Source organism: Lepisosteus platostomus, chromosome 2, assembly GCF_059453375.1.
Source record: "Lepisosteus platostomus isolate fLepPlt1 chromosome 2, fLepPlt1.hap1, whole genome shotgun sequence".
NCBI lineage: Eukaryota > Metazoa > Chordata > Actinopteri > Semionotiformes > Lepisosteidae > Lepisosteus > Lepisosteus platostomus.
Genome location: NC_142612.1, coordinates 66722145 through 66745325, shown reverse-complemented (window position 1 = coordinate 66745325; position 23181 = coordinate 66722145). Strand labels below are relative to the sequence as shown.

The 23181-nt window shown below is 37.1% G+C and overlaps 1 protein-coding gene across 5 annotated transcripts in view; it reads right to left on the bottom strand.

The window, feature by feature from the left end:
* The window catches only part of LOC148676839 (phospholipase D1-like), a 50670-nt gene extending 30065 nt beyond the window's left edge, over positions 1–20605 (bottom strand). For 4 of the 5 annotated variants that reach the window (XM_088614057.1, XM_088614083.1, XM_088614077.1 and 1 more), the window contains exon 1: positions 12452–12610. The gene's annotated coding sequence lies outside the window, so the exon portion shown is untranslated. Of the gene's footprint in view, positions 1–12451; positions 12611–20461 lie in introns of those variants that run through there. The other variant, XM_088614067.1, reaches the window with a different exon arrangement.
* Positions 20606–23181: the final 2576 nt, after the last annotated feature.

Below are 23181 nucleotides of genomic sequence, written 5' to 3'. Positions count from 1 at the left end.
GAGAGACTCTGCTACAGATACAACTGAGTGATTCTGTTGTGCTATGACATGACCATGAGAAACAACTTTAATACAAGCAGCTATTCTTACTACAGGAAGTGGTGACAGGAGAGGGTCCTTTCAACAGCAACTATTCAGATTAGAACAACAAAGTATATGTTTCCAAACCACTTATATACTTCCCTAAAAAAAGAGGAAAAGCACCTTTGCAGTTTATATAGAATTGTACAATCTGTTCATCACACTGAATGCTTTCCATTTATTCATCTTCATTCTGTTGCCATTGATAGCAATATTAGATAGACTTTGTGTCACAGTAATGGACCACAGGCATATCACAGGGCCTTCCCTTATCCTGGGACTTTACATTCTTATACAGGTATGTAATATATATTCTGAGGGATTCTGTCTTCTCCTTGTTTTTAAGCAAAGAAGCACACAACTTAAGAATCCTAAGCAAAGCCTTAACCACTAGTGGAAAACAAAATATTGTCTTCATCACAATGAGAATCAGTTTACATTGCACATTTCAATGTGTTTAAAGTATAGTGTATTAGTACCAATTACAGAGCAGCTTGTTCATACTGTTTGAATGCTCTCATAATCAAAATTAATGCCCCACAATCTATACAATATGAGTCCAACCTATCTCTTGGTTTTTCATTTTAAGTTAGAAGCATAGAAGCAAATCCCACACAAATTGTTACTCCTTGTGACTTGGATGAGATTTTTGAATTACTGAGAGAAGGGCTCTATAAAAGCCAAGTTATTCAAACTACTCTATTGGACAGTATTACTTTTCATCCAGCCATGACTCATACATAATTAAAAGTAACCAATGCTATAATGCTAGTATGCCAGTAAGTTAACTATTTCTCTTCCTACTTTATCTTTTGTAAAACAATTTTAATGGCCTTCTTTGGGATATGTTCTATATATATATATCTGGTTCCTTTTCTTTTACTAATATGCAGCATTTAAATTAATCGGAGATGTTTGCCATCCGGGTGAATAACTGACATCTTCTAATCTTCCACTGCATCATTCTGGTGCCTTCCCAAGACTCACCTATTCATGCAGCACTAGTGATCCTCCCAGGCTTACCAGACATACCACTGTCTTCCACTGTGGGAGAACTCTGCCCAGTATCTTTACTGTCCCTGACTTAGTCCCACACATACTGTACATGGTAATGCTAACTGATTGTACTTTTTATTACTCTTTTGATGTGTATTTAAATATTATTATCTTATTGCACTGTACTGGATTTTAAAGTGCAATATTGTACTACAGCCCTTATTATAGTGTCTGTATTTTTCTAACCCTGGCAGCCTGGATAAAGGCACCAGCTAAGTACGTAATAATGCATCGTATTAAGAGGCAAATAGCATGCAAAAATCTACAGTTGTTTTTGTGCTGAACAGTGTGACCATAGTGCCTATAAAATCAATACTGAAAGATCGAACTAGAGAGGCTGTAATCAGAACAAAAAAAAACAGCTTTAAAAATGAAGGCAGAGCTGTAGGCTGCAACTAAAGAACAATATTTCTGATAATTTAATGAGCAAATACGACTGTGATAATAAAAGTAGTCTTTAATAAAGCCATTTGCCAAAAGCACAAACACTTTGGGAAATGTGTGAATTTCTTATATGTATACTATATGTACTTGCTTGCTTCATTACCCTTTCAAGAGTTGCAGGAAATGAAGAGTAAACAATAACATAAGAAGTTCTTAAAAAGTATAATTTGATACCATGTTTATGATAAAATCATAACTACAGTATAATTTCAGTAAAATTCATACCACTTTATATTAAAGGGTAAAAGAGCTTCAGCTCATTACTTTTGGGGGATTTCCATTTGGAGTTTGGTCTCTCAGGAGTTTGCAAAATGACTGTTTGGACAAAGGTACAATTTCATTGTATTCCTGGTACTGTTCCACTGGTAAAAGCAGAATCCATCTGGCTCACAACCTTTGACTTTACAGTCAAATTGCCTTGAACATGAGTCATGCTTTACTGTACACCTTAGCCTTTTCTCTGAATAAGTTAGATTTTGGTCTGAATTACACGTCTGAATTGATACAGTATACTGTAGTTCAGGCTGATCAGACCACATTAAGACAGAGTGGTCTTAACTACAGTATGTCTATTTGTCTATCAGATGATATGAGTACAGTTACATACAGTAAGACTATGAGTATGTTACAAACAAGAATAGTTCATTTGGTTTCTAGTATCTAGCTGGTCTGGGAAATTCATCTAGATGTTTTGTGAGCAGTGACGGTACAGACAATATATTCCAACCTCTCACAACTCCTTCTGTAAAGAATTGCCTCTGATTCACAGATTTAAATGCTCTTCTCTTAAGTTTCCCTTTTTGCTCCCTGGTTAATGTTTTACTGTTAATTCTGAAGATTTGACTCTTTCAATGCCTTTGAAAGTTTGAATGTTTGATTCCTTGAAGCGTAGAAATGTACATGGTTGCTCTTCCTTGAAATGATTTCAGAGCAGTTATGTCTTTTTCTTTGGTGATGTACATTGCACACTCATAAAATGAACACAGTAGGCTAAATGAGGCCTTGCTACAGCAGAAAAAAAGGAGAAAGTGACCACTTAATGACCATGTGAAGTAAACCAAATGCTTAACCATGTTTTGAAGACTAGCAGACTCCTGCAATCTAATCTGATTGCTTGAAAAAAAACTCTGCACTGTAACATATTAGCCAGCATGTACAAATTAGATTTAATGGTACACAATACCTACTGTATATCATTTACTGCAAGGCACACCCATTATAAAATGTTGCATAACATGGACTTACAGTTCCTTTAAAAGGGTCATTTTTAAGGTGGATGGACAGCAATAGCAGTTATATACGGCTTATATACTGTCTATGCTTCTTTACCTACAGTAGAAGTAATTTGCGGGCAGGTGTGAATGGACAAATCTCTTTACTTCTCTATGGAAATAAACCATCTTGTTACAATGACAGGGGTCTTTTACAGAATTCCTAGCAGGACACCTGTACGTACCTATCTCGGCTAATTATTAAAAAAAATATAAAAATAAATTCCTTTCACATATTCACTTTCTTGATTTTTGGATGACTAAAAAGTGACATGCTAATAATGTGTGCTCAGTCTCTATGATTCAATATTCTCCTTTCACTACATTAAACTTGAATTACTTTATTACAGAGAAACATTCAGGTTTAACATGATTGTTTAGGCAGAAAATAATAATTAGCCCTTTGTAGACTCATAGGTGAACAGATCTGATCGGTAGTTGAAACATTAACCTGAAGCCAAATCACAAAATGACTTTTTCTAAAGAAATCCTGCACCAGTCCTAACCTGACAAAAGTCATTAGACAACTGAAAGGTTTCTGACCACAAAGAGAGGCCACTGTGAAAGGTATAGGCACTGAAAGACGTGGAATCATCACACAGGTAAGCTGAAAACACATTCTCATTTGCCACAGTGACCTTGCCAGGAGGCTCATCCCATACATGAACAAAGGGAGAGCAAAAGCCAAACTCTGACTGGAATAATAGTAATAATAAAAAATGACCTGATGGGAATATTGATAATAGTAATATTACTGTTCATGTAGATTAGACACACAATCACGTAAAACCAGAAGGGCGACATTCTGCAGAGGTTTAAACGACAGTTAATGATCTTTCTTTACACCGAAAGCATTTTTTGTAAGAAAGCCATTATCAAGATGAATACTGCTCTTATTAAAGTTATCAGCTTCAGAGGACAGAAAAGACAGATCCCCTTCAAGGCAGACTTTAAGAACCCCTGGGAAGAGCAACATGACATTCAGCTTTACAGCTGGTGCCACAGAAGACTTTCTTTCTGAAAAAGGTTTTGATTATTTCAGCTGTGATACACGTGGTGCAAAGAATTTGCTAAATTTCTTTTTATTTCAAATAAAATCAAACTTCACGTTAAGGGGAAACAGAATACAAGGAAGCAGGCTCTGAAGGTACAACATGTAAATTAATTACGTATGAATCTGTATTTATGAGCTCTGTACATAATTTACCACTCTTACTATAAGACTTACTGTACCACTGCTGCTGGCTGTCTGGAACAGCAGACTGTACCTTAAAATATGTACTGCACATAAAAATGTACTTCCATATTCACAGTCATATAAAAGTCACATTTTATAAAGTTGTAAACATATGGAGTGTGGATAATGGTGTCAGAATATAAATCAAGGTGCTTATTGTCAAAAATGCATTTCTAAATATATAAACCCTCCACTTTTCAAGGACAAAAAATTGCAGTGTAATCAGACAAAGTGGGCTGTTTCAAACTGTGAGTTTAATAGCAGGGCAAGCCTATTCACAATTCAAATAGAAAGACTTTCCTCACTTAAGTGCGTCATTAGACAAGGCCAGATGTATATGCTTCCATGACTACAATACCAAAAAACGTAATCCCCTCCTTTAAAATGGAATGGGAATTTTGTAACCTCTTAGGGAAAACAGCCAATAAAAGTATTCAAAGATGTGAAACTTCGGCAATTCCGTTTCTTTGTTAGGGTCTGAATCCCAGGCAGGAAAAATTCAAATTAAAAATGTCCGTTCACATTTTCAAAATGCCTGCTCATATTATACGGGTGAGAAATGAGTGGAAGTTATGAAATCTGAGTATCAGTGCGAGACAAAACCCGCTCGGAAAACCTCCAGCTGGTTTAGAAGGAAAAGGCCGAGTTCAATGAGAACAGAGGGAGGCAGCAACAACTAGGAGAAAGATAAGTCATCCGATGACGTAATGTTAATTACCAGCTTTTTCTAGGAGGTTTTCATTAAATCAAGGATATGACATGTTCATGCATGTTATACTGTATGCACTAGTGAGCCTTTTCATGATTGTGTTATCTTTCCGGAAATAACTCCCAAAGCCAATAACGGTAAGAAATTCTACCGCACCCAGTCTTTTAGAGTAGAGTACTTGCTACATCTGCAATACAGGAAAAATATGTTATAATAGCAGATAATACCTAAGAAGATCATTTTTATTAGATAAACATTTTACTGTTGTCGAAACACAAGGCAAACACTTGTTAGTAAAATATTTTATGGCTCTCCTGTATCATCCACTGACTCAGATTAAGTTACAGCCCAGTTTGGAACCAGTCTCAGGCCTGAACACAAGGCCATCAACAGTATTTATTAGTGGGAGCAACTATCTTTCAGCTCTGGCTTTTGTTTTTTCCTTCTGAAATGTTTACTACGATAAAGAGTTGCACAAATTCCTATTCAATAACCAGCCAAGCACTTCTCTCAAAATATCTAGAGAACCCCAAGACTTTCACTTTGTTGATAACTGACTCTCAAGCTGTGACTTTATACTGATTGCCCAGTTGCACCCCACAATATTCACAATATGACTCACAACCTGAAATCCAGTCATACTTGTGTTATAATCTGTGACTTGAAAGTTAAATTCACAACTACTAAAAAAAGCCATGACATAGACATTTTAAAATATACATATTTGCATTAAGTAAAAATTACATCATGTCAGCAAACAGGAAATATGAATGTTGCAAGACTAATGATAAGTGTGCAACACCCATAGTTTGTGTTAGGACTCAAAGAAGTCTCTGAGTTCTGTTACGTTAACCATTACTTGAATGCAGATATTATTTCATTTGGGAGAAAAGAGTAGGAATTTGCAACATAATAAGTTCATAGACCAGTAAACAGAGAACATCAGCTTGCTTTGTACTTAAAGGGAGTACATTGCTTACATTTCAGTCTTAATGGTATTTAACACTGTCAGGTAGTTTCATGATACATTTAAATGTCTCATTGGTTCTAAAAAAACTTCATGTTATTACAACAATATGTATTAAGTAAACTGATACCCCCTTACATTAACATACATCAGCATGTGAAATGAAAAGCACACTGGCAGTTAGCAGTAAGAAAAGGTGACAATTTTTAAGATTTCTATCTACTCGATCTTTGGTGGCTTCACTTACAGTACAGCACTCATGTATTTACCTGATAAAGAAAGTGTTTATGAACACTCTAGAGTCAACAAGCAAATGCTAAGTGAAATGTGTCTGTGTTACTGTTTGTATGAGGAGCATTGTACAGTTACACAACTGATCAAGAAAGTTCTGGAACACAAAAGTCAGGATCTCAAGATAATAATGTGCTACATCAAAATACAATTTACCTGATCTCATGATTTAGCAATCTTGTTTTTTTCTATGCCACCAATCAAAACAAAACAACAGAAGTCTCCATTACACATATCAGAGTCCTGCAAGAGCATCACTGCACTACCACATCTCTGAGAGGAACATTTGTTCTGTTTCAGTTATTTTTAAAAAGTTTAAAATGCCAGAATGCCATTTGACCCTAACCAGAATTGGCATGGTAAAAGTGCCTATTCATATTAGAAGCTGACAGCTGGCAAAAGTACACATTGGTGCCTAATTTCAAATCAGCAATTACTGCAAGACTAAAAAAAGATATTTATTTTATCAGATGTGAAGAGTGAACAGGCTTTGTTAATGCTGCAGTTAAGTAAAGACAGCTTGAAATGTATTTCTGGCTTTACTTTTCACACAGACTGCCTTTATTTCATTAAAATGTATAGTTCATATGTAAATGTTTCATTTAGTGTTCTACAGCTAAACTGATTCTCTCATTTCTAAAGATTATGAAGTTGGGAATTATTCTGCAACCACTCCAGAATAATTGTATTCTATTAATTCCAAGATGTACGCCAGAGTGTTTAGAAGGGAATTCCAAGATGCTTAACACCCTCAAATAGTTTATGGGGGGTTATAATAAATTGTTAATAATTACCTTTCTAAACTAAAATGATGGTTTAGCAATACATTCCAACACTAATATAGGCTTCTCTAATAGGGAACATTTAGTTATTTATGTGCATTACAAGCTCACCGGATGACGTACAAAACACATATATACCATAACACAACATTAAGTCACAAATCTGAGGTTAACAATTGGTGCTTCTCTTTGTGGACATCTAGGTCTTTTACAAATGAAGTGCATGCACTCACTAACACTACACTAAGTATTATTGATTTTTGTACAGAAGTGCTACAGAAGCCTTGTATATTAATTTGTAAAATAAGGTGATCATGTTCCATTATGATGAACAGAAGATGAGCTCTAACGTGAAACTACAGCACTCACAAATGTGAATGCACTGCAGCTCTGAGAAAGACAGAAAACATCTGCATTAGCCAAGAAAGTTAATGGTCTGAAATGAATTATCAAGCCAGGACATGACGATAACAGGCAAGCTTAAATAAAGAGAGAGGTGTTGACTTAATGAAAATATATATTTAATAGGCCAAGCTACAGTATGTGAATTATCTATATATTATCAGCCTTGACAGAATAAAGAAGCTACAATATATTTTCACATAAAAAAATATATTAAACTCCTAAAAGTCAAGCTAAAATTTGCGAGCTGTGCTTCACTGCATATTTTCTGTATAGTCCACCTAGATAAAAATACACAAATATAAAATAATTTGTACAATCAGTCAAATTAATAACCGATTGTACAAGAATGTGGTCACTTTAAATCAATTTATTTCAGCACAAAATGTCCGTTTGAACTGTCACACAATAGATCCTGTTTTAAATTCCAAAATAAGGTCTACATGAAAAATTATTTCCCCTTTTTTTCAAAATTTCTCTGAATAGTTGTCATAGAAGTTCAAAAGTGACAACAATATTAGTGGATTTACCACATCAAAGCAATGAACTCCACCACTTTTAAAGCCTGTGGTATCTGAGTAACAGTAGCAAGAAAACACAGATCAGAAATTTGTGTATATAACTTTGTGCACCCCTCTCCAATGTCCCACTTCCAGAGCCTATTCATTCTCCACTCTCACTTGTCAGGGGTGAAACCAGAAACCAGGAGAGCTCCATCCATGAGCACCTTCCGCTGTTGACACAGGACCTGTGACCTATGACCTGTGACCTCTCAGCTCTCAGTTACATTCTTCAGCATGTGCTTCTCTCTCAAGCGAGGTGGTGCAATTTGCTTGTTCCTCCTGTTCACTGTGTGAATGGAGTTCAGGAAACCGGGCTGCCCTCATTGCTGTTTGGTGTTTGCATTTTTGAATCAGATTGGTTCCTTTTTATGCCAAATGCAGCAATTGCATTTCACACTTTATTATCTTGTTGTATATACTGTACATGACTGTCGCTGTAAATTCCATAAAGCATTACAGGTATTGTAAAATGTAACATAGGTCACCCTGATTAAGGCCACCTGCTAAGCATACAACAAGAACAATAATAAATTAAAACAATAAAATACTACACACAATGAGAAAACGTGTTATTCCAAAGTTACCTCATTTTCCGCATGTTGGTGCATGCAAGGTAACTTCAACATAATACTCGAACATGCAGTTCCTGTCAGACCAGTATGGCACTGAGGACTAGATCAATTTGTGAAAACATTTAAAACAGAATGTTCTGAAGCAATCTGTTGTGCTTTGCAGTGTCTAACATAAACATTTCCTCATGTTGCAAAAAGCTATGAGCCATTATAGAATCTGACCTTTTCCTACCTAATTAAAATAGGTTACGTTATAAAGCATCGTTATCACTGTGATGGGGAGAGAAGACTTAAGATTGTTCTGAGGGCCGTCCGTGCCATTAGCAACAGGGTAATGGGATTCTTCAACAATGCTTGGTTGAGTTCCGTGGAAAAGAACGACTGACTTTGCATACATTTTAAATGGAGCAAATAACAAAGAGTTCAAATTGCCCGTGAGAAAAAAAAAATCAATTATTTGGCATACCCAACTTTCTAAAACCTTCAATTAAAAATGCACATAAAAACCCAATTTGCCATAAATATATCAGTCCCTGATAACAGCGGAATCTCCTCTGTATAGGCTCATTCCTGTATGTCATTTTGGTACCAGAGTCTATACATCATGGTACTCCACATCGGCATTGTTCCTCAAGATGCAGCTTTCACTCCTGCGAGTCAGACCTTCCTATGAAATTTCTTCACAAATTTCACAAGCTTCTCCTTAAACAGACTTTTTCCCCCCTATGATTTCTAGCCCTTAGCACTCATGTTACTAACCCTTGCCCACTGCCTTATTAACTTAAAGAACAAATGCACTCGGCACACCTGCAAGCTGTCAGAAATGGCCGTTGTTCCGCCCAGTGACAGAGATTCTCTAACCCACTCTTATAACACAAACTCTGATGCTACCAGGGAAGCATCGCTGTATGGGTCCTGTACTCAATAGTTGCATTTTTAGAGGGTTTAAACCATTTATGTTCTAAACAGTGCCGACAGGGAATATAAAGGATGCACTTCTATAATGTAAAAAACTTCATGTATTTCTTATGTACATACAATTATTTTTGAAACCATAAATCATCCCATGTTTGTCATAGCCATAGCCCATAATAGTAAGATACTGATAACAACAAAAAAGCATCATTCAATGGAATCTGGGCATCACAAGTAAGCATTTCTGAAAACCCTTTCTCAACAGCAACAACAGCATGGGTTTTAATTTCTTCCTTTCAATGTAGCACAGAAAGCGCCCACAACTGATGACCTGCTTCTTAAAAACACTCCATGAAACACTTATTTTGATTTCTTCCACTTCGCTACAAAATAAAAATAATACATATACACAAAAGCTTAAAGCAAGCTTGCATCTTTAAATTTTGAATCAACTCCTCATACCACTACCAGAAGAGTCCGCAATGCAATCATTAATTCAGATACTTATTTTTGTAGATTTGATAACCTAAAAATTAAAAACAACATAAGGAAGTCAAATAATGTGTTTTTTGCTAATGCAGGCCAAATAACAAACAGTAAACAATGTACAGTGCCTTGCGAAAGTATTCGGCCCCCTTGAACTTTTCAACCTTTTGCCACATTTCAGGCTTCAAACATAAAGATATAAATTTTTTATTTTATGTGAAGAATCACCAACAAGTGGGACACAATTGTGAAGTGGAACGAAATCTATTGGATTTTTGAAACTTTTTTAACTAATAAAAAAATGAAAAGTGGGGCGTGCAAAATTATTCGGCCCCTTTACTTTCAGTGCAGCAAACTCACTCCAGAAGTTCAGCGAGGATCTCTGAATGATCCAATGTTGTCCTAAATGACTGATGGTGATAAATAGAATCCACCTGTGTGTAATCAAGTCTCTGTATAAATGCACCTGCTCTGTGATAGTCTCAAGGTTCTGTTGAAAGCGCAGAGAGCATCATGAAGACCAAGGAACACACCAGGCAGGTCCGTAATACTGTTGTGGAGAAGTTTAAAGCCGGATTTGGATACAAAAAGATTTCCCAAGCTTCAAACATCCCAAGGAGCACTGTGCAAGCGATCATCTTGAAATGGAAGGAGTATCAGACCACTGCAAATCTACCAAGACCTGGCCGTCCCTCTAAACTTTCAGCTCAGACAAGGAGAAGACTGATCAGAGATGCAGCCAAGATGCCCATGATCACTCTGGATGAACTGCAGAGAACTACAGCTGAGGTGGGAGAGTCTGTCCATAGGACAACAATTAGTCTTACACTGCACAAATCTGGCCTTTATGGAAGAGTGGCAAGAAGAAAGCCATTTCTCAAAGATATCCATAAAAAGTCTCATCTAAAGTTTGCCACAAGCCACCTGGGAGACACCCCAAACATGTGGAAGAAGGTGCTCTGGTCAGATGAAACCAAAATCGAACTTTTTGGCCACAATGCAAAACGATATGTTTGGCGTAAAAGCAACACAGCTCATCACCCTCAACACACCATCCCCACTGTCAAACATGGTGGTGGCAGCATCATGGTTTGGGCCTGCTTTTCTTCAGCAGGGACAGGGAAGATGGTTAAAATTGAGGGGAAGATGGATGCAGCCAAATACAGGACCATTCTGGATGAAAACCTGTTGGAGTCTGCAAAAGACCTGAAACTGGGACGGAGATTTATCTTCCAACAAGACAATGATCCCAAACATACAGCAAAATCTACAAAGGAATGGTTCACAAATAAACGTATCCAGGTGTTTGAATGGCCAAGTCAAAGTCCAGACCTGAATCCAATCGAGAATCTGTGGAAAGAGCTGAAAACTGCTGTTCACAAACGCTCTCCATCCAACCTCACTGAGCTCGAGCTGTTTTGCAAGGAAGAATGGGCAAGAATTTCAGTCTCTCGATGTGCAAAACTGATAGAGACATACCCCAAGCAACTTGCAGCTGTAATCGCAGCAAAAGGTGGCTCTGCAAAGTATTAACGCAAGGGGGCCGAATAATTTTGCACGCCCCACTTTTCATTTTTTTATTAGTTAAAAAAGTTTCAAAAATCCAATAGATTTCGTTCCACTTCACAATTGTGTCCCACTTGTTGGTGATTCTTCACATAAAATAAAAAATTTATATCTTTATGTTTGAAGCCTGAAATGTGGCAAAAGGTTGAAAAGTTCAAGGGGGCCGAATACTTTCGCAAGGCACTGTAAAAGGAAAAGTGTCAAGCGGTTGTTTAACATCCAATATTAAGTATAAGAGGGGGCTCTGACTGTGTTTTTAACATTTTATAGAAATTTTGTGCAAAGAAAACTAAAATAAAAATACTAAAGTTCACATAAAATTCCTTTAATTTTGACTGACAAAGAAAAATGAGCATGTTTCAGAAGGCAATAACAGAGCTATTCTAATAAGTCCATGTCATATTCGCTAATATCTGTTTCTGAAAAATAGTTTTTAGGAGTTTGGGGTAAAAATTATACATTTTTCAAATCAAAGAAATAAGAACAGGCACCATGGGTCAGCCATACAGTAACTACAGAGGAAAGATTTGACATTTCAGGATGTTAAAAAAGCAGAGTTCCTGTGCTGTACATAATTAGTTTTATTGACATAACATTTCAGAAAAGGGTATCCAAAAGAGTATGCTGGTATCCAAAAAGCTTATTTTCAAAATTGCTGCCATATATCGAAAATAGAATTAACAGCTATATAGCTGCCAGGAAATATTCAAAATACTGATTTTTAAATATTGTTCTTTATTTTTAAAAACATTAAAATGATCAGTGTAATGAAATACATTTCTGTAAAAAATATGATATGGCAACATTTTAATTTTTATTGGGAAATATTATTCAGCTTTTTTTCCAGGAAAAACTTGTCTCACATTCCAAGACTCAAACAAAGAGTCTCTCAGCTGGGTGTTAACAGTAAAGCTTCCAAAACACACAACAGTGCTGCCTGAAAACAAGCACCAGGACTCATAAAAGAGCTGCTGTATTCCCAATGGATCCCAGCATAGCACTCTGCTATCCTGTATCCAGTCAGCAATGCCTGTTCCAAGCTGAAACAAATATAGAAACATTAAGATATAACTGAGGAGTAACTGAATACCACCTGCAGCTCCACTAACCTGCATTCTGCCTGGCAGTAGACTCCACATTGTGCTCTTGAATTCTCCACTTGATTCAAGTTTTCACTGCGGTGGCCGTTTCCAGTTCAAGCTTACAGAACTTCAAGCAGTGTGTCAGTGTAAAGTACAAGAGCCAGGGCTGACTAGCACAGTGCACACAGGCCAACTCCCTTAGGGCAGTGACTTCCCTATGCCAGTCAGAGTTTGAACCTATTAGACTTTCAGAGACAAAAAAAAGCTCCTCCCCATAACTTCCAGTCCTTTTGCCTCCTCTCAAACTTCAGCTCTACGGGCTTTTGGGAAGGACTAACTGTATCATGATGATTTTGTAAGCACTTGCCACTGACCTCAAAATCAACTGTCCCATTATCTTGAGCTACCTCATTCTCAATTGACAAAGAGATCAAACTTACAGCACCTACTGAATAATGTAACCTTGCACAGAGAAGAGCACTTAAGATGTACAAATAGATTTAAAAAACAGACCCTAAAAAGGCTTACTGTAGTTTAACTCACTATGTTCTCTAAATAAAGAAGAACTGCTACTCGATTTTTACATTTTGGGGTTAGAATGAATCTGCATTGGTGAGTGCATTTCAAACCGCATTAACAATAAAATGTACAAGTAAAACATTCAAAATAAACAAAATTTCCAGGTATACGCAGCACCATATCCTGCAATTCAGAACGAGGCAACAAAACTTTCGGTGATGTGAAGCAGCCCTATTACAGTACATTGTAAACAAGCAGGCTTGTCAATACATCTCTTTTAATCCAATAGAAATACTGCCCTTGACTTTGAGATGGCTTTGTCAATAAATACTACTGACTTGTTAACTTTGCAGGAAGATCGCATTGTGCATTTCTGCACAATCTGCACTTATTCGCTCGCACATCACATTACATTAGTCATTAGAGTGACCAGGGAGCAGGAAGGGCTACTTCATGTCACAATTTGTGGAAATATTGTTCTCGCCCATGGAGAGACCAGGGGTTTGCGACAATATGGTGACTAACAGTACTTTCACAAAGTTCACGATTTTGTGCTTAATTCAACATTTGTAATTTTTTTCTACACTGTCAATGAGTTTATTTCGTTGCTGAGATTTAATAACCAGTCTGAGAAATTAGGACTACAGTTCCCTGTGAAGTTCAATTAAGATCATCATCTGACCCAATACAAATGAAAAAACACGCATGGCCCATTCAGTATGTGTAGCAATATGTCCACAGATGAACTGTACAAAAGAATTAGGGCAGTGTTTTTTCAGGACATCACTTTGAATTGGAAATGGATGGAGTGCAGATTTACGGTACCGAACTCATCTTTTGAGATTTGGTGATTCATCTATTACTAAACAAATAGATCACGTTACGACACATATTAATAAATAATTATTTGCATTGATATACCACTTCTCTACCAAAGGTTCCCAAAAAGCTTCACCTATATAAGATGACTCAGTGCTACACAGTACAGTGGTTGAGACTGACAAATTCTCTCCCCAATTAAATTAAGGAAGATTGTTTAAAGAGGCCCGATTGTACAAAGTTAAAGTGGGATTTATCCAGAACACCAGGGTTAACACCTCTACTTTTACAAACTGGGTGACTCTTATATTAGTCACCAAGGGTCAGGACCCTCATTTAATGTCTTCAAACGACCACACCTCTGACAGGACAGTGTCCCTGGTTACTTTGCTGACATTGATTGATTTGGAAATTATGGTCCAGGAGAAGGATTGACCACCTACACAACTTATAGCAGTAAAGTGTTTTTTCTTGGAGATCTCTCATCCAGTACTGACCTGAACCAGCTTCCTGAGATCTGTCAGGACCATGCAGTGTTATCACTTTGGTGTCTGATACTGCAGCTGTACTTTGCACTGTAGACAGGTGAATGTAAAACATTTCCCATTGTAGACAATGGGGCCAGCTACCTTAGTCAATTCAATCTACACAGCAGACACAGTTCATAACACCTAGTTTGTAAATGCCCTCAACCGTTAATGTGTTTCTGTCTATGTTCCAACTAATAAAGATCAGAAATCATCCAGAAAAGAAAGAAACAGGTTTCTGAATTCTGTACCTTCAGTGAATATCAAATTATTAGAATTTCACCATGCCTACACTAGTAAAATAATATGAATAGAATCTATAGGGGAAGCAGGGTCGAGCAGCCAGCTCCAGCTGGGATAGCATTGTTTGGCATTTTGTATTTTACACTTTCTTGGGGTTTTTCTAGGGTTTACAAATGCTCTTCCATGCTTTTCCATTAAATATAAGATACTATAGCTGTTAAGACACATGTCACCTGTCACATTTAGTTTTTTTAGATCAGTTATGTTTTATTTGTTAAATTACAAGAAGACTAGAATATAATATCCACCACCCACCTCAGTGGTACTGTGCTCTAGGTTTCTACATTAGGACCCCTAAAATATGGTCAAACAGCGACACGGACCTCCCATTCCACAAGACTTTCACAGTGTCAGCAGCATAAGTCACACTTACTTTGGATTTAAACTTTTTTTAGAGGAGAATGTCTGATTTTCTGATAGGGACTGTCATACTTGACAATAGAATTTATATAAATATTATTTTAAAAATACTGTATATAAAACAACTACCACTTTACATGACACTTTAGTGACTAAAAGTTGATAAAACAAGGATTTTATATTTTTTCCATCCGAAATAATGGTGCCCTGTGGTCAACATGCCTCAACCATGCATGATTGAGCAGACAAAGGGTAAAAAATAAAGCCCATTTTGCCCAAGGGCTGCTTTAGTTCCATATTTGCCTGTACCATCAGATCACAATGTTACAAACGAATCACTGCTCTCTTGATCTTAGATACAAGAATGGTGAACTTAGCAGGGATGACTCAGGGCTTCAAAAACTCAGGCCATAAATCATTTATTTTTCAATTTTCTGCCCTGTCCATTTCTAACTCCAGAGCCATGGAGTTCAGAACTACTTGAAGAGAATATATAATCACAGACGGATATATAATGTAACACCATTCACCTAAAGACAGTTAAATCTCTCTTTTGAGGAAACAAACCCCTAAAGAGAACGTAAGTGTTATCAGTGTCTGCATAAAGCAATGTTTCTTCAAGACAATCAAATATAGAATGAACCAGGAAAGACAATTCTGAACAATTATAAAGTGTATATACAGTAACCCCATGCATTATTACTGTGGAAAAGATAGAAGTGAGTTATCATTTCCTCACTGAATAGAACCTGGGGCAATTTCAATAGAAGGAGACAGGAAAACAGTTTTACAATGATATACACATAGAAAAAACAATTAAGTTCAGATCAGATAAAATTCCCCACTAAGATTTTAAGGCAGATACCAAAATCACCAACAGAATAAAAACCAACATATTTCTCTGCTCTCACTGTAATGAACACACCTCAGAAGATGACAATGTAGAGACCTATAAGAAACTAAGTAACTGAAATACTCTGCTAGGATAAGTTTTATTCCATAGCTTCATTATTATTTCTTCCAGTCAAATACAGCCATGGGTCCTATAGATGCACACAAACATGTACAATATATGTGTTTGTGTGAAGTAAACAGCACAAAGTAGTGAACCCTATCTCTCTGCCCAAAGTCTATGACAATTTAAAGATAAACCATTACTCTGCGAACTGAAACCAGACTTTTTCTGCTGTGTTCCTAAGATAATATTACGTACCATACATATGCCTTGCTTTGACATGATTTCCCTCTTTCTGTTTTACTTTTTTCTCTACTTTGTTTAGAATACTGTGTTCTAAATGCTCGTTACTACACTGTAAATTAGAATAGTAAAGGAATAGTAATAGAACAGTAAAGAAAGCTTTTATAAGGCACACTTCCAAATCCATACTGTCCATGCTTACAATACTCTCCAAAAATACAATAGAATTTACCCTCACCTTGACTTTAAAAACTTAAGAAGAGGAAATTGAATTCTAAACAGAGAATTAAGACTCTTTACAAAGACCTTAGATATTCACATGACAAAGTTAAACACACAAAGAGGTTGGAAAGGCGTGTGCAAGTCTTAGTTCTTTATTGATCACTTTTGTTAATATTAAAGTTAATGTACCTGCCATGCCCATTAAGTAAATATGTTTAAATCTTCCTGTAACAATGCAGCAATGTTCTTTAAAACCTTGGCTCATAGGAATGAAAGATATTCGTTGTTTTATATTTTCAGAATTCAGAAGAGAATATCAACAAATGGTGCAACAGCTGTCCTAATCTGACACAGAATACATGGATTTGTAAACCTTTTTGCCCCTGAGTAATACTTAAACATGATTGCCTGAAACTAATTGTAAAAGATTAGAGGTACAAATCATTTTGTAAACAAAATAAGCACAATTCGAACTAAAGCTGAAGGATTTAACTGTTACAGATCATAGGAATCCAGCTGAAAAAAGAAGCATGACTATATTTGTATGGTAGCCTATTAAATTACTAGATTGCAATACCACTTTTTCTTCCAAGTACGGCAAAGCTTATTTGTGATGGACAAAATGGTAACTGTGTATTATTATTAATTAATTAATTTCTTTATTAATGTAGTAATTTTCTTGATTCTTTATTGATAAAGAATAGCATTATGGTACAAACCAAAATGGCAACTGTACATATTAATAAAGAATATCTGAGCTTCCATAACATATACATAAATTTGACTTATTTTGCTCACGTTAGCAGTCAGCTAATAAACAAGGTGCTTCTGCCCCCTTGTGGATAAAGCTCTGCATAGACCCTTAAATCACAGGGGAGCAGGTGCACAAAGATTTATACCTAAGCATCTCTTGCAATAGGGAAGAACAGCTCTGCAAAGGGGCAGCATGGTAGCGCACTGGTTAGCACTGCTGCTTTGCCATGCTGGGGCCCTGGGTTCAATTTCAAACTATCTGTATGGAGTTTGTATGTTCTCCCTGTGTTGGAGTGGGATTCCTCCTGACGCTCCAGTTTCCAGCACACCCAAAGACACTCTGGTAGCTTAATTGGCTTCTGGGGAAACTGGCCCTGGTGTGAGTGTGTGTGTCTGTGGTTGTATCTCACCCTGCACCGGTGGCTTGCTATTGCTCATTGTTTCATATGTCCAAAACAAAATGTACACTTTGCAGTTGTTTCAAAGTGAAACTCTTTTTTTTGGGGGGGGGGGGGGAGGTTACTTGAAGATGTGATAAAACGACGAGCTAGATGGTGATCGATAGCTTAACAACACAACATTTCAACTGGCAGATGTGAAAGAGAGACCCACATTACAACTGTGTTTGTGGCACAGTACTGTACCTAGTTCATACTTATTATTGTTATTTACAAATTACAGTGTAGGTCTCACTAAAACTGACTGTGAATTCAAAGTTAAAAAGCCAATAATTGGAAAGATACATGGACAGGCATGTAAACTGACATTTTTTTTGTTTTTAAAAGCAGATCAAATTCCAAACACTTTAAGGAAGAAACAAGACCATGCAACAATAATTATACATTAAACAGGTATTTAATAAAATAGTTCGACACATCCACTGTACATTGGATAAAACAATTTATGAGGCCTTCATAAGTAGCTGAGTAGTTTTTCACATGATTCACTGTAACCACATGTTCAGCTCTCTGAACACAAGAAAAAAGCTCAGTCCTTAATGACATAATTCTTTCAGTTTAGGTTACCAAAAAAGTTCTTAAAGTGAACAGTCTTTACTCACTGCCCCTACAAATGGATGTACTGCTTTAAATAGAATTAATCTGGATTTTGTACTGCTCTGTTACAACCAAACTCAGATATATACTGAAAGAAAAAGACATCTCTGGAAGCACTCTCTGCAACAATTGTCTCTGTTCCCTGCACAGTATTACTGTTGGAGCTACTGCAAATATTAAACTTTGACAATGACATTTGTTAGCATTGCTGTTCTAGACAATGATCATCTTTTTTGTTTGTTTAAATTGCAACTTCCTTTAACGCATGGTTTTATGAGATACACATCGACAAATTTAAAATTACTCAGCAAGTCTATGACCACTTTTATCTTTGCAACCTGCCTTAAACCAGCAGACCTTATACCTATGGTATAAGAAAGTAAGTCGCTTTTAAAAGGTCTTTCATGTACTATATCTTAAAAAAACACAATTCTAAAACAAGCAATTTGGAATTGCACAATTAGCTGGTGCTTTGATGAGACTTGTGTACTTCCCCAGTAAACACAATGTTCAATTTTTAACTTTTTGAACAGCAACATTTTTAAATGATACCAAGCTGTAGTTTCCAATTTATATTCTGTTGTTGGATAAATGACTTGATCTCTCTCAAGCATGTACTGATGGTCATATTTCCTAAATACCTACCTAATTTCTTAATTGAATGTAAGAAAAATCATGTTCACCTTGAGCTTTCCACAAAAATCTGAATAACTACACACTCCACAACATTGTGTGCTTTGAAAGACAAAGTATGAATGTCTTAATTGAATGTTTTGATTAAATCACCGGGACAACTTTCTTAAAGCTCTGAGATTTGTTATTCAAAGGTATGGTGTGTTACACTGGGCCGCAATACCTACTTTATGTTTAATGCTGCATATTTTAAGTTTCACATGAGTTGTGACTTAAGCCTCTACAAATAAGAACAAGGTAAATAAGAAAAATACAAATACGCTACACGGATGTTGTTAGAAGATAATTAAATGGATATCCTGTATTAATACTTAAGACACTCTTAAAACCAGTAAAACGTAGCATATACCGTATATCTGCCTAACCACCTAACCAGGGAATTGCGTTCCATGGGCAATTCCTTGGCAAGGAATTGAGTTGTGATAAATGTTCAACATCAAATTGTTTTGCTTAAAAGGATTATATGAATATTTTGCTGCAACTGTCACCACTATGGGTGTCACCCACAAAGAAATCACTACCGAAATTAAGCTAAAGTATATTACACAGGTATCACCTTAAATATTAGTTTAAGCCTCTCTAATTACACCTACCCACAAAGTCAACTATGACCTATCCCTTCAATGTTTATAGAGTAACCATTTGTCTACCATAATATACTACACTTTATAGAACTTATAACCATCCAATGACTTTAATGTTTCTCCTCTGATAACAATCATTTTCATGTAATCACTGGTTACAAGGATACTTGGCTGTAAAAGTTAAAAGGGAAGTTTAGTAGCTCACACAGAACGTTTGCATATTTGATACTAGAAAATAGGGGTTCTCTTTTTAAGGAAATAAAATATTTAATAACAGATTTTCGAATACGTACTGTACATAGAATAGTATATTTATTCCCCAGACAAATAAAGCAGTATAGAAAGGAAGAAAACAAACTAGTATAGTAGTTCTTTAATACCATCTCCCACAGCACAAAATTATATTTTCCTCTCAAGTGAAACGTTTAAGAGTTACTAAATTGATAAAATACTTCATTCTGGTATGACCGAATTGGTAATTACGCTGGACACCGCCTTAAATTTGGACTAGAAGGTACTGTAAAGCCAGGATAAAACAATACGTTTAACATTTATGAAAACCTGCTTCTTAAATATGACACGCAATGTACACTCATGCTGGTTTAAGAAGTAACTCTAACCGAGATGACTGTCCCGTATTAATTTAGCCAATAGTTTTGTTTGATCACTCCCCTAGATTTTACATAAATTACGCAAGGACTAGAACAAAAATTAATAGATGTACACAAATTAATAAATAATATACCCTTTAAACATGTAAAGTGGACCCTTGTTATACACTACGTGAAAGAGTGCTAATCACAAGCGACAATCTAAGACTCGGTCTCAGTTTTTAAAAATAACTTCGTACCCAAAATATAAATTAATCTTTGCCGGAAGTGTATCTTCTCTTAAATATATTTGCAGATTCTCATGTTCCCATTGCAGATGACTATTATTTAACTTGCAATCACTGACCACCACACCTCTCATATAATACCAATACAAAAGAATTCAAACTATACCTGGATAACTGCAAAGAACGTGCTCCACAGTACAGCTACTGTGCAGCAACGCTTTGAGATGCCTGACACTAGTCGCTGGGGCGTTACAGCAGTTTCCTCTGCTGTACTCAAGATCCGCCCATTATCACAGTATTTACTGTACTGGTCTTTCCTGAGAAATGTGCGAGTGCGCTCTAGGGTGCCCTTAATCTCGAACCGGGACTTCAAAAATCACACGGACTCAGGAAGTCAGCCAGAACTATCCCAAACAAGATGTGGAAGATAGTCTGCAATTTTTAGATGCTTTAAATTGTTAGCAAGCTGAGACTAGAGTGCATCCTCCACATTTTAACCATATAATATCCACCTATCATAATATAACGACCGCGGCCTTCGTTACGGAATGGAGCAGGCATAGGACAGGCAATGCGGCTGAACAACACATTTAATAACTCGGACCGGGGAAAGTTAAACACAAGGACAGGGGTTACAGCGCTACTCCCCACACACACACACCGGTAGTCTAACATGTGTTTAGGTTGTGGAAAAGCCAGAAAACAAAACACGAACGCCAGGAAAGACCCATGTGAACATGTTAAGACCATACAAACTCCAGACAACCTCCAAACTCGAGTGCTAGCCACCACACCACACCACACAGCACTTAAGTAAAAACTGAAAAACAAAAAAAAAGCTCGAAATGCTAATTTAAATAACTACAAATGACAATTTTGTTTTTAACATTTTTTTAAAGACAGTGCCAAAGTGCAAAACTCCGAATTGTAAAACTGAATTGTGAAATTCTTGCCTTAAGACCTAAAACTTTACTATGTCACGGGTGACACCTCACGTGGTCTGAACACATCTAGGATGAGGCTATAGCTGAAATAGTGCTGCCATCACAGAAATACTTTTATCAAAAGTACATGCAGCAAGGCATCATTGCAGACAGCACAATGTGCCAACAGCACAAGCACAGCTGGTCACATTTCGAAAAAGAATTTAACTAAGAACCCCATTATTTGCTACCGTTTGAAAGAAATGATGAACAAGTAAAGGCAGTTGCAGGAAGAATAAGTGCAGAATAATTCTGCGTGTACTGCACTGTATTAACAGTGATATACTTTCTGGCTAAGAATTGTGAATGTTTCTGTGTGAATATGCATTTAGTGCATGTGCTATGCTCTACAGTAGAACAGAGCATTGCTCTGAGAACTGATGTGAAACCCGCTGACTCAGATGAATAAATCTTCATTTTCAGAGCAGGGTGGAGATTGATGAATGTATTGATGAAAAGGGCATAGGTCTCAGCAACTGTCAGTGCCAGGGCTAGAATGTTATTACCCAGCATGCCTCAGCTAATATGCTGGGGTAGTGAGGAGGAAATATGAGGACATGTGCTGCCATATCAGAAAATGGAGTTGTGGCACAAACCCCTGTGCTTGGGAGATACAGTAGATATCACTCAGCATATCTGTTGCATTTTCTGGATATGATGCACAATCATCTTCTATGTACACAGGAAAGTAATCGGTTTATTTCATGCTGAAAAGAGAAGAAAGAAAACACAACGTTTTGGCTATGGAGCCTTTTTCGGGGGTGTCCTTTGCAGCCTACACATGCTGACGCATATGACATACTGTGGTAATGCCATGGAACCAATAAGTAAAGAAGATACTCCATTGAGTTTTTGGCCTGGCTTGAGCAGATAATGCTCCTTAAAACAGGCTCCCTCTTTTCATGTCTGAGCATTTGATGGTGCAGTTTGCAAATTCTGCATCATTTTTGCACAGTCATACACTTTCAATGTATTTCCAGTTGTGCAAGTAATCTCAGCCTCTACTGCAAGCTTATATCTGTTCTGGTTATTTAGGGAAATATCACTACATATTTACTTCCAGATACACGAGACCATCATTTCCCACCATCATTTCAGGATCGATTGCCCGTTTCAAATTCTTTTTCAGGATGTGCGATTTCGACACTGCTTGTTGTCGATGAAGCTGGCATAAGGCGTGCTCTGCGCCTGCACGATCCCAGTCACTCGTGGGCTCTGAGCGTGCGCAGCGTCCCGCCCTATGAAAGCAGTGAACCCCGCCGAGTCACAGGACTGGGTACTCTGCTCTGACGAAGTTTTACACTGTCTAGATTTGGGAGGGGATGATGTCACCACTGTAATGAGGTCAGTTCACTGAGTCCTCTTGCACTCTCTCCTTCTAGATTCTTCGTTCGTAGTAACCTCAACCACTGATAGGCATCAGTCTGAGCAATGCGAGTCACTGCACAAGTCTAACGCTTGCCAGAGTACAAATACGGTCACTTGTGGGCTCAGAGTGTACACAGCGCCACTCCTTAGACATCAGTGAACTCAGCTGAGGTAAAAGACTGGGTCCTGTATTGTGGCAAAGTTTTGCTCTGGCGAGATTTCTGGGGAGCCTGCAAACCAAAATTTACTTTCTCTGTATGTCTGGGAGCTAGTCCTTATTCTACATTCTCACAACTTACTTCCTCTACCATAAAATCAGAGAGCAGCTACTCAGAAACTTCAGGTTTCCTGAGGAACGCAAGCCCAGACAAGCATGATAAGCTGCAGCAATGCAAACTGGAAACTTTCAGAAGGATCAGGTAACCATACTTGAAAGATCATCTAAGGTACTCATTCTCATTTCTGGGAGGTCAAGGGCCTCAAGCAAGAGTCTTTATTATGTCTCCTAAAATGATCAAATTGGTCTCAAAATGCA